This window comes from Pseudorca crassidens, chromosome 6, assembly GCF_039906515.1.
Source record: "Pseudorca crassidens isolate mPseCra1 chromosome 6, mPseCra1.hap1, whole genome shotgun sequence".
Lineage (NCBI taxonomy): Eukaryota > Metazoa > Chordata > Mammalia > Artiodactyla > Delphinidae > Pseudorca > Pseudorca crassidens.
The window spans coordinates 124771860-124781165 of NC_090301.1; the positions used below are offsets into that span (position 1 = coordinate 124771860).

At 45.0% G+C, this 9306-nt stretch overlaps 1 pseudogene; it reads right to left on the bottom strand.

Annotated features, from left to right (window-relative positions):
- Positions 1–1816: 1816 nt before the first annotated feature.
- On the bottom strand, positions 1817–5783 carry LOC137226831 (uncharacterized; annotated as a pseudogene).
- Between the last annotated feature and the right edge of the window lie 3523 nt (positions 5784–9306).

Genomic DNA, 9306 nt, shown 5'->3' on the forward strand with positions numbered 1-9306 from the left:
TTGGCCCTTCGGAACTATCTTAAAGGCTCTGCACAGAATATTCCATTTCATCGTCTCGTCAACACCTCGGAAATAGAAATTATTATTATCTCAGTTTAACTGATGTGACAATTGAGGCTTAGAGATGTTAATTAGCTTTCCCAGGGGTAACTGAAGAAATGCAGGAAACAAAATCCTACTTGGTGCCTTTATTGCCCCCCACTTCCTTCTCCAAGTCCCTTGAAGAATTCCCGTGACTCTTTTTAAAAATAATTAATTAATTAATTAATTAATTTTTGGCTGTGTTGGGTCTTTGTTGCTGTGTGCGGGCTTTCTCTAGTTGTGGCGAGCGGGGGCTACTCTTTGTTGCGGTGCACGGGCTTCTCATTGCGGTGGCTTCTCTTGTTGTGCAGCACGGGCTCTAGGTGCACGGGCTTCAGTAGTTGTGGCTCGCGGGCTCAGGTATTGTGGCTCGTGGGCTCTACAGCGCAGGCTCAGTAGTTGTGGCACATGGGCTTAGTTGCTCTGTGGCACGTGGGATCTTCCCGGACCGGCGATCAAACCCGTGTTCCGCGCATTGGCAGGCGGATTCTTAACCACTGCGCCACCAGGGAAATCCAGAATTCCCATGACTCTTACGGATAAGTGAAAATTATGTAGCGGGGCGTACAAGACCCTGAGCCATGGGCTCTGGCACATTTGTGGTTTTCGCTCTCGTTATTACTTCCCCTTGCATCCTGCCCTTCCGCTTTGCCATTTGTTGCTTTTTCCTTTTTCTGAAGACTATTTATCCTTTATGATTTATGGGATTTCTTCCCTACGTATTCTATGTCTAATCTACCAACTTTTTAACCTGCCCACATTCATTTGGTTCAATGTTGTCTCTCCCTCCAGACTATACGTTCCTGGAAGGCAGAGACTGTCTGATTCATCTTTCTGCCCCAACAGAGTCACTCAGGGCTTAATAAATATTTGTTCAATTCAATTTCAAGATCTAGTTCAATTGCTATCCTCATTCTGTCACTCCTATCCTGTGATGATTTCCTTCTCTAAACCCTGAAAGCACTTTTATCTCGTGTACCTGATTTACCGCTTAGCACATGCTGCTGTCTATTGCTGCCTTTCTTTTTGATGTAAACAGTCTGCAATAAAACAGCCAGAAAGTACAAACATGCTTCGCTCTATCTGTCCTCAGACTTAACCCTAGACCTTGTTCACAGTAGAAACTCAAGACAAAAGAGAACAGCATGTTTTCCAAAATGCAATTGTTACACACTTAAAAAAATTAAAAAAAAAATCAACTTGTGTTAAGTAGAAGTCTTGGATGGCCCCCAAGTTCCCTTCCCCTTGGTGTAAACGACCTTCTTCTTGCCTTGAGTGTGAGTGGGACTTGTGTATATGATGGGATCTTACGTTCATAATTTGATTTCATCATATGGCAAAACTGAAGGGATTTTGCTGATGTGATTAAGGTCCCTAATCAATCAACTTTAGGTTAATTAAAAGGGAGATCATCCTGGGTGTCCTGACCTAATCAGGGAGCCCTTTAAGAGAGGCTTAAGACACTCCTTTGGGCCTTGAGGAAGCAAGCCACCAGGAGTTCCACAGGAATGAATTCTGCCAAAAAGCATGTGAGCCTGGAAGAGGACCCAGATGAGATGCCAGCCCTGGATGATTCCATAATTGTTGCCTTTCAGACCCTGATCAGGCTCCTGATTATGCGTCCTGAGCTCCCGAATCATGGAAACCGTATGCATCAGGGTTCTCCAGAGAAACAGAACCAATAGGATATATAGATATATATATATAAGAGGAAATTTATTACGGCAATTTGCTCACATGGTTATGGAGGCTAAGTCTCCCACAATCTCCTGTGTGCAAACTGGAGAAACAAGAAAGCTGGTGGTATAATTCAGGTTGGTATAATAAGGAGGATATGCTCATGACAATTCGAGTCCTCATTTCTGTAAGGGGTTGTGTGGCTGTAGATGGTATTTATATCTGCCTTCTTCTACTCTCCATTCTGTATTCACTTTGCCTTCAGCAAGCACCTCAGCTGGTCATAGTTCTTTACCTGGTAGGGTGACTCAAACCTTCATTCTTGAAGGGTCTGGGCCATAAGTAGTCCTGCCTGGATTGAGCTGCTGTGGTTTTCCATTGGCCTTAATCACAGGGCATGGAAATACTAAGAGATGCCCTAAGGTATCTTCTGTATTCCAGATACACTCTTCTTTACCTCCGTCGTGGAGTCCAATTTCCCCACGGTCATCTAGATCAATCACCAGAGAAACTCCCTCCCTTGCCTGTTGATTCAGAGGCATGAGGAATGCCAAGTGGCCTGGTGGCAGTCTTCACTTTCAGTTCAGTGGAATCACTGTTGTGTCTGCTGGTGGAAGCATTCCTCCTGTTGGAAGCAAGACCTCTAAGCCAGCAGAACAAAGTCACAGGAATTGGAAGCAAAAATTTTGTTAGGGGGTCACTAAGGGTAACAGTGAGTGGTACCACTACCATTTCTACCCCTTGATTCCTAGACCTGTGAGTCCTGGCTATCAGAGAAACAGTACCATATATTGGACACTGATTCAGAGAATATACAGTCTTCTGGAGAACCTTGACCCAGCCCTGAAACGTATTGCCACCTAGCTGGTGCTGTAACTGAGTCTCCAAAAGGCCATTCCAGATACAAGTAGAGATTATCATACTAAGCGAAATGTCAGAAAGAGAAAGACGAATACCACATGATATCACTTATATGTGGAATCTAAAATATGACACAAATGAACCTATCTATGAAACAGAAACAGAATCACAGACATAGAGAACAGATTTGTGGTTGCCAAGAGGGAGGGAGCTGGGGGAGGAATAAAGTGGGAGGTTGGGGTTAGCAGGTGTAAGGTTCTATATATAGAATGGATAAAAAACAGGGTCCTATTGTATAGCACAGGGAACTATATTCAATATCCTATGATAAACCATAGTGGAAAAGAATATTAAAAAAAGATGTATATATATGTATAACTGAATCATTTTGCTGTACAGCAGTAATTAACACATTATAAATCAACTATACTTATTATTAAATCAAGTATACAACTATACTTATTATTATTAAAATAATAATAATAATAAAAGAAAAGATAAAAAGGCCATTCCACCATTCTATCAAGTCCGCTGCTTCAGGCTAGTGGAAGGTATGGTAAGACCAGTGACTTCCGTGAGCATGGGCCCATTGCCACACTTACTTTGCCGTGAAGTGCATTCCTCGACCTGAAGCAATAGCTGTGTAGAATACGGTGACAGTGGATAAGGCATCCTGTAAGTCCACGGACGGTAGCTTGGGCAGAAGCATTGCATGTAGGGAAGGCAAATCCATTGCCAGAGTGTCTAGTACAGTAAGAACAAAATGGTGCCCTTCCCATGATGGAAGCAGTCCAATGTACTCAACCTGCCACCAGGTGGCTGGCAGATCACCCCAGGGGATGGTGTCACATGGGGGCTCGGTGTTGATCCCTGCTGCTGGTAGCAGAGCGAGGCTGGCCTCGATGAGTGGAAGCCCATGTGTAAGCTCCATCCCTGCCACCATGGCCACTTTGTTCATGAGCTCGCTGGGAGATGATAGAGGTGGCTGGGGAGAGGCTGACTGGTATCCATAGGACAGGTTATCCTATCCCCTTGATTATTCAAATCCTCCTCTGCTGTGGTCATCTTTTGGTGAACATTCACATAGGACACAAATATAGTCTTATCCAGAGAGGTCTATTCACATACATCTTCCCCAAGTTTCTTTGTCACCAAAGAAATTCATATTCCTTCCAAGTCCCTGACCATCCAACCAAATCATTGGCCACAGCCGTGAATGGGTATATGATCACATCTGGCCATTTCTCCCGCCAAGAAAGTGAACAGCCAGGTGCACTGTCTGAAGTTCTGCTCGCTGGGAAGATTTACCATCACCACTGTCCTTCAGGGATGTCCCAGAAAGGGACTAATGTGCAGCTAGTGTGTCCCAGAAAGGGACTAGTGTGCAGCTGTCCACTATGGTGCCTGCATATCATGTAGACCCATTTGTAAACCAGACCTGAGTCTTTTTTCCTCTGTCAGCTGATTGTAGGGAACTCCTCACGAGGCCAAGAGTACAGGCTGGGAGAGAGAAGGCAATGTAAGAGGAATGGGGACCACTGGCATTTGGGCCACTTCTTCATGTAACTGACCGGTGCCCTCAGGGCCTGCCCAGACCCAATCACATATATATTCCACCATCATGTGACGATGGAGCATTGCCATGCACACCCAACTTTATGGCTCGGTGGGTCAGATAACACTCAGTTCACGATGCGTAGCTCAGGTCGTACGGTAATTTGGTGGCCCACGGTCAAGCATACAGTCTCTACTAAGGCCCAGTAGCAGGCCAAGAGCTATTTCTCAAAAGGAGAGTCGTTATCCATGGAGGATGGCAGGGTCTCGCTCCAAAATCCTGAAGGCCTGTGACACGATTCACACACAGGAGCCCGCCAAAGGCTCCAGACAGCATCCTTATCCACCACCGACACTCGAGCACCACTGGATGTGGTGGATCATAGGGCCCATAGCAGAGCAGCTTGCACAGCAGCTGGACCTGGTGTAGAACCTCCTCTTGTTCTGGGCCCCAGTCGAAACCAGCAGCTTTGGGGTCACGCAGCAAATGGGCTGAAGTAACACACTCAAATGAGGACTACGTTGCCTCCGATATGCAGAGGCTCACTAGGCATTGCCTCTTTCTCGGTTATAGGAGAGGCCTTATCCTCCAACACAGAAGGCCTATCTTGACATGTTGCACACAACTGTGTGCAATGTCACTGAGGTAGGAGGCCCCCGAATTTTACTTGGCTTTCCTTCTCATCCTCTGACACGTATCCTACCAGTAAGTCTAGAGTAGTGCCTACTTCCTGCTTACAAGGTCTCATCAGCATAGTGTCACCAACGTGATGGACCAATGTGACATCCTGTGAAAGGGAAAGGTGATCAAGATCCCTGTGGACTAAGCTGTAACACAGCGTGGAGAGTTGATATACCCCTCCGGTAGGGCAGTGAAGGCTGCAAGCAAGCTGCTCTGGGAGCTTTATGGACAGGTGAGGAGGAGAAGGCCAGGTCAATAGCTGCATACCAGGAACCAGGGGATGTGTAAATTTGCTCAAGCCGTGCAACCACATCCACCACAGCAGCTTCAGTTGGAGTCACCACTTCGTTGTTCATGTTAATCCACTCTCATTCTCCAAGATCCATCAGTCACATAGGAGAGCTGAATGGGGATGTGATGGGAATCACAACCCCTTCAACTTTCAAGTCCTTGGTAGTGCTGCTAATCTCTGCAATCCCTGCAGGAATGGGGTATTGCTTTGACTTATTATCTTCCTAGGAAGAGGCAGTTTTAATGACTTCCATTTGGCCTTTCCCACTACAACAGCCCTCACTCTGAAGGTCAGGGAACCAACGTGGGGATTCTGCCAGCTGCTAAGTATGCCTATTCCAATTCTGCATTCTGGAACTGGGGAAATAACCACAGGATGGGCTTGGGGACCTACTGGGCCCACTGTGAGATGGACCTGAGCTAAAACTCCATTGATGACCAGAACCCCATAAGCTCCTACTCTGACTGGGGGGCACCTGACATTTTTGGGTCTCTTGAAATCAATGCCTAGTCACAGCCAGTGTCCCTGAAAGGTCTGGTTATTCCCTGTTCCCCAGTGCATAGATATTCTGGTAAAAGTGGTAAAAGGCTGTAGGTCCCTTTGGGGAAGGCTGGGAGAAAGATTAACAGTATACATTTTTGGTAGTGTACTGGGGTCCTTCCTCAAGGGGACCCAGACTCCCCTTCATTCCAAAGGTTCTGGATCTGTCAACTGGCTCAAGTTTGGGAACTGAGGGGGTGTGACTCTCTAGTTTTATAATTTGAGCTAGACTTTTGTTCACTTGACCTAGAACTTTTCTGCTTATACAGATGAAGAATCTAGTAGGCTTCCTATCTATTTCATGTCTAGTAACCCCATGATTAACTAGCCAACACCATAGGTCTGAGGCCTATGGCAAGTCAAAATATTCAGACTGCTGCCTTGACTCTGCTGTCCGCTGCGGTAACTATGCCTGCCTGGCCTCTGGTGCTATGAAGCCAGAAAAGCACTCCTTTGGGCCTTGCAGAGGCAAGCCATCATGTGTTCAATAGGAAATTATGCTGAAAAACCACGTGAGACTGGAAGAGGACTCAGATGCTATCCCAGCCCTGGGGGATACCATGATTGCAGCCTCGTGAAACCCTGCCCAGGGCTGCAGCTATGCTTTGCTGGGTTCCTGAAGCATGGACACTGAAATAATAAATACTGTTGTTTTGTATTTGTGGTAACTTATTACACAGCATGGAGAACTATGAGAATATGGATAAATGTAATGAGAAGAAAAAGCAGGGATGATTCACACCCTGAATGCAATAATTGTAGCAACCTGATAGCCATAAATCCCTGAGAGTGCTTTAAAAATACCAATCATAGGAATTCTCTGGCGGTGCAGTGGTTAGGACTCTGCACTTTCACTGCTGAGAGTGCAGGTTCAGACCCTGGTCGGGGAACTAAGAACCCGCAAGCTTCAAGGCCAAAAAAAAAAAAAAAAGGTAAATAAAGTAAAATAAAATAAAAATACCAATCACATGCTATTAAAATGGTAGAAGTTAACTTATAAGTGAGCATTTTATTTTTTTTTTGCGGTACGCGGGCCTCTCACTGTTGTGAAGCACAGGCTCCAGACACGCAGGCCCAGCGGCCATGGCTCACGGGCCCAGCCGCTCCGCGGCATGTGGGATCTTCCTGGACCGGGGCACGAACCCGTGTCCCCTGCATCGGCAGGCGGACTCTCAACCACTGCGCCACCAGGGAAGCCCATAAGTGAGCATTTTAAAACACTGGTATGCTAGTTTGAATGAAAAGATTATACACACTTTCTTTGTAAAGATTCCACTTCGTCTTTGTAAAACAAAAAGGTAAACTATATGTGAATCAAGAATTTTATTAAGAGAATTTTATTAAAGTCAGTCAAACTGACATTCAATTATAAAAGGTGTTGACAAACAATTACTGATACACCAGAACTGAAGGAATATTGTACCTTTGAGGCCTTCTTGAGGAACTCACTGGAGAACAAGTTTTAAACAACAAAATGGAGACTTTGACATAAGGACTGGTGGTAAGCACTAAATATATAGTTATTTCTAGAACTAATACTAATTGAAGATTACAAGGGAGAGTAGTATGCTCCCTACTGTTGATGTGCTCTGATATTGTAGTATAGTATAACAATTTAAAAAATGAGGGAGGGACTTCCCTGGTGGTCCAGTGGTTAAGACTCCGTGCTTCCAATGCAGGGGGTGCGGGTTCGATCCCTGGTTGGGGAACTAAGATCCCACATGCCACATAGCCAAAAAAATAAATTTTAAAAATAAAAAATAGAGCTTCCCTGGTGGCGCGGTGGTTGAGAGTCCGCCTGCCGGTGCAGGGGACACGGGTTCGTGCCCCGGTCCGGGAAGATCCCACATGCCGTGGAGCGGCTGGGCCCGTGAGCCATGGCCGCTGAGCCTGTGCGTCCGGAGCCTGTGCTCTGCAACGGGAGAGGTCACAACAGTGAGAGGCCCGCGTACCGCAAAAAAAAAAAAAAAAAAGGGGAGGGCTTCCCTGGTGGCACAGTGGTTAAGAATCCACCTGCCAATGCAGGGGACACGGGTTCGAGCCCTGGCCCAGGAAGATCCCACACACCGCGGAGCAACTAAGCCCGTGTGCCACAGCTCTTGAGCCTGTGCTCTAGAGCCCGTGAGCCACAACTACTGAAGCCTGCATGCCACAACTACTGAAGCCTGTGTGCCTAGAGCCCGTGCTCCACAACAATAGAAGCCACTGCAGTGAGAAGCCTGCATATTGCAATGAAGAGTAGCCCCCGCTCACCACAACTAGAGAAACCCTGCGCTCAGCAATGAAGACTCAATGCAGCCAAAAATAAATAAATAAAAAAATAAAATAAAATAATGAGGGGAGAGCCTTCAAGGAGGTGGAGCTTAATTTTTCATCGCTTGAACATGGGCTATACTTAGTGACTTGCTTCCAAAGAGTAGTTTATGGAAAGGAGGTGGGGCGTAACTTTACAATTAATCACTACACTTAAATATGCATTGGTATATCTATTAAAAAGTCCTAGAAAGAATTACATACCCAATAGCAATAATCATGCCCCACTGCCTAGACTGTGATGTTTAAACACCACCTCCTAGTAATTGAAACCAGAGATTCTTAGAGAAATGACCAATTTGTGAAGCAGGAAATATACAAGATATGTTTAGAACATCTTGCCACACCAAAGAGCAACATCGTAACAAAAGGAATCAGGAGTAAACCTGAAGATGCTCCTACTGGCTGCTAACATTATAAAATTAGGCAGCAAGCAACTCCTGTTGAAAGAATACAACATCACACACAGTCCTACCAAAATCAAAAATCAAAAATGAACAGATCAAGACTCTGGATCCAGAGGACAGAGAATCACGTTTAACTATACTATTAAGTACAGTTGGCAAAAATCAGACTGTGGGGAAAGGACTGAGTTCCTTAACCAACAAATTCTAAGAAAAAAAGAACAGGAAGGCCACCTTTGATTAAAGATTTAAAAGGCATATCAACAATGGAATATTACTCAGCCATAAAAAGATATGGAGTTATTTGTAGTGAGGTGGATGGACCTAGAATCTGTCATAGAGTGAAGTAAGTCAGAAAGAGAAAACAAATACCATATGCTATCACATATATAAGGAATCTAAAACAAAACAAAAAAAAGTTTCTGATAACCTAGGGGCAGGACAGGAATAAAGATGCAGATGTAGATAATGGACTTGAGGACGGGGGAGGGGGAAGGGTAAGCTGGGAAGAAGTAAGAGAGTAGCATGGACATATATACACTACCAAATGTAAAATAGATAGCTAGTGAGAAGCAGCTGTATCGCATGGGGAGAGCAGCTTGGTACTCTGTGACCACCTAGAGGGGTGGGATAGGGAGGGTGGGAGGGAGACACAAGAGGGAGGGGATATGCGGATATATGTGTACATATAGCTGATTCACTTTGTTATACAGCAGAGACTAACACAACACTGCAAAGCAATTATACTCCAATAAAGTTGTTAAAAATAAATAAAAGGCATATCAAAGACAATAAGAAAACAGGCAAGATGAACTGTAATGTTTAGATAGACATAATTGGTTATTAAAATCATAGAGAAATGCAAAACTATGATTACAATAAATGTCAAGATAGAGGAGTCC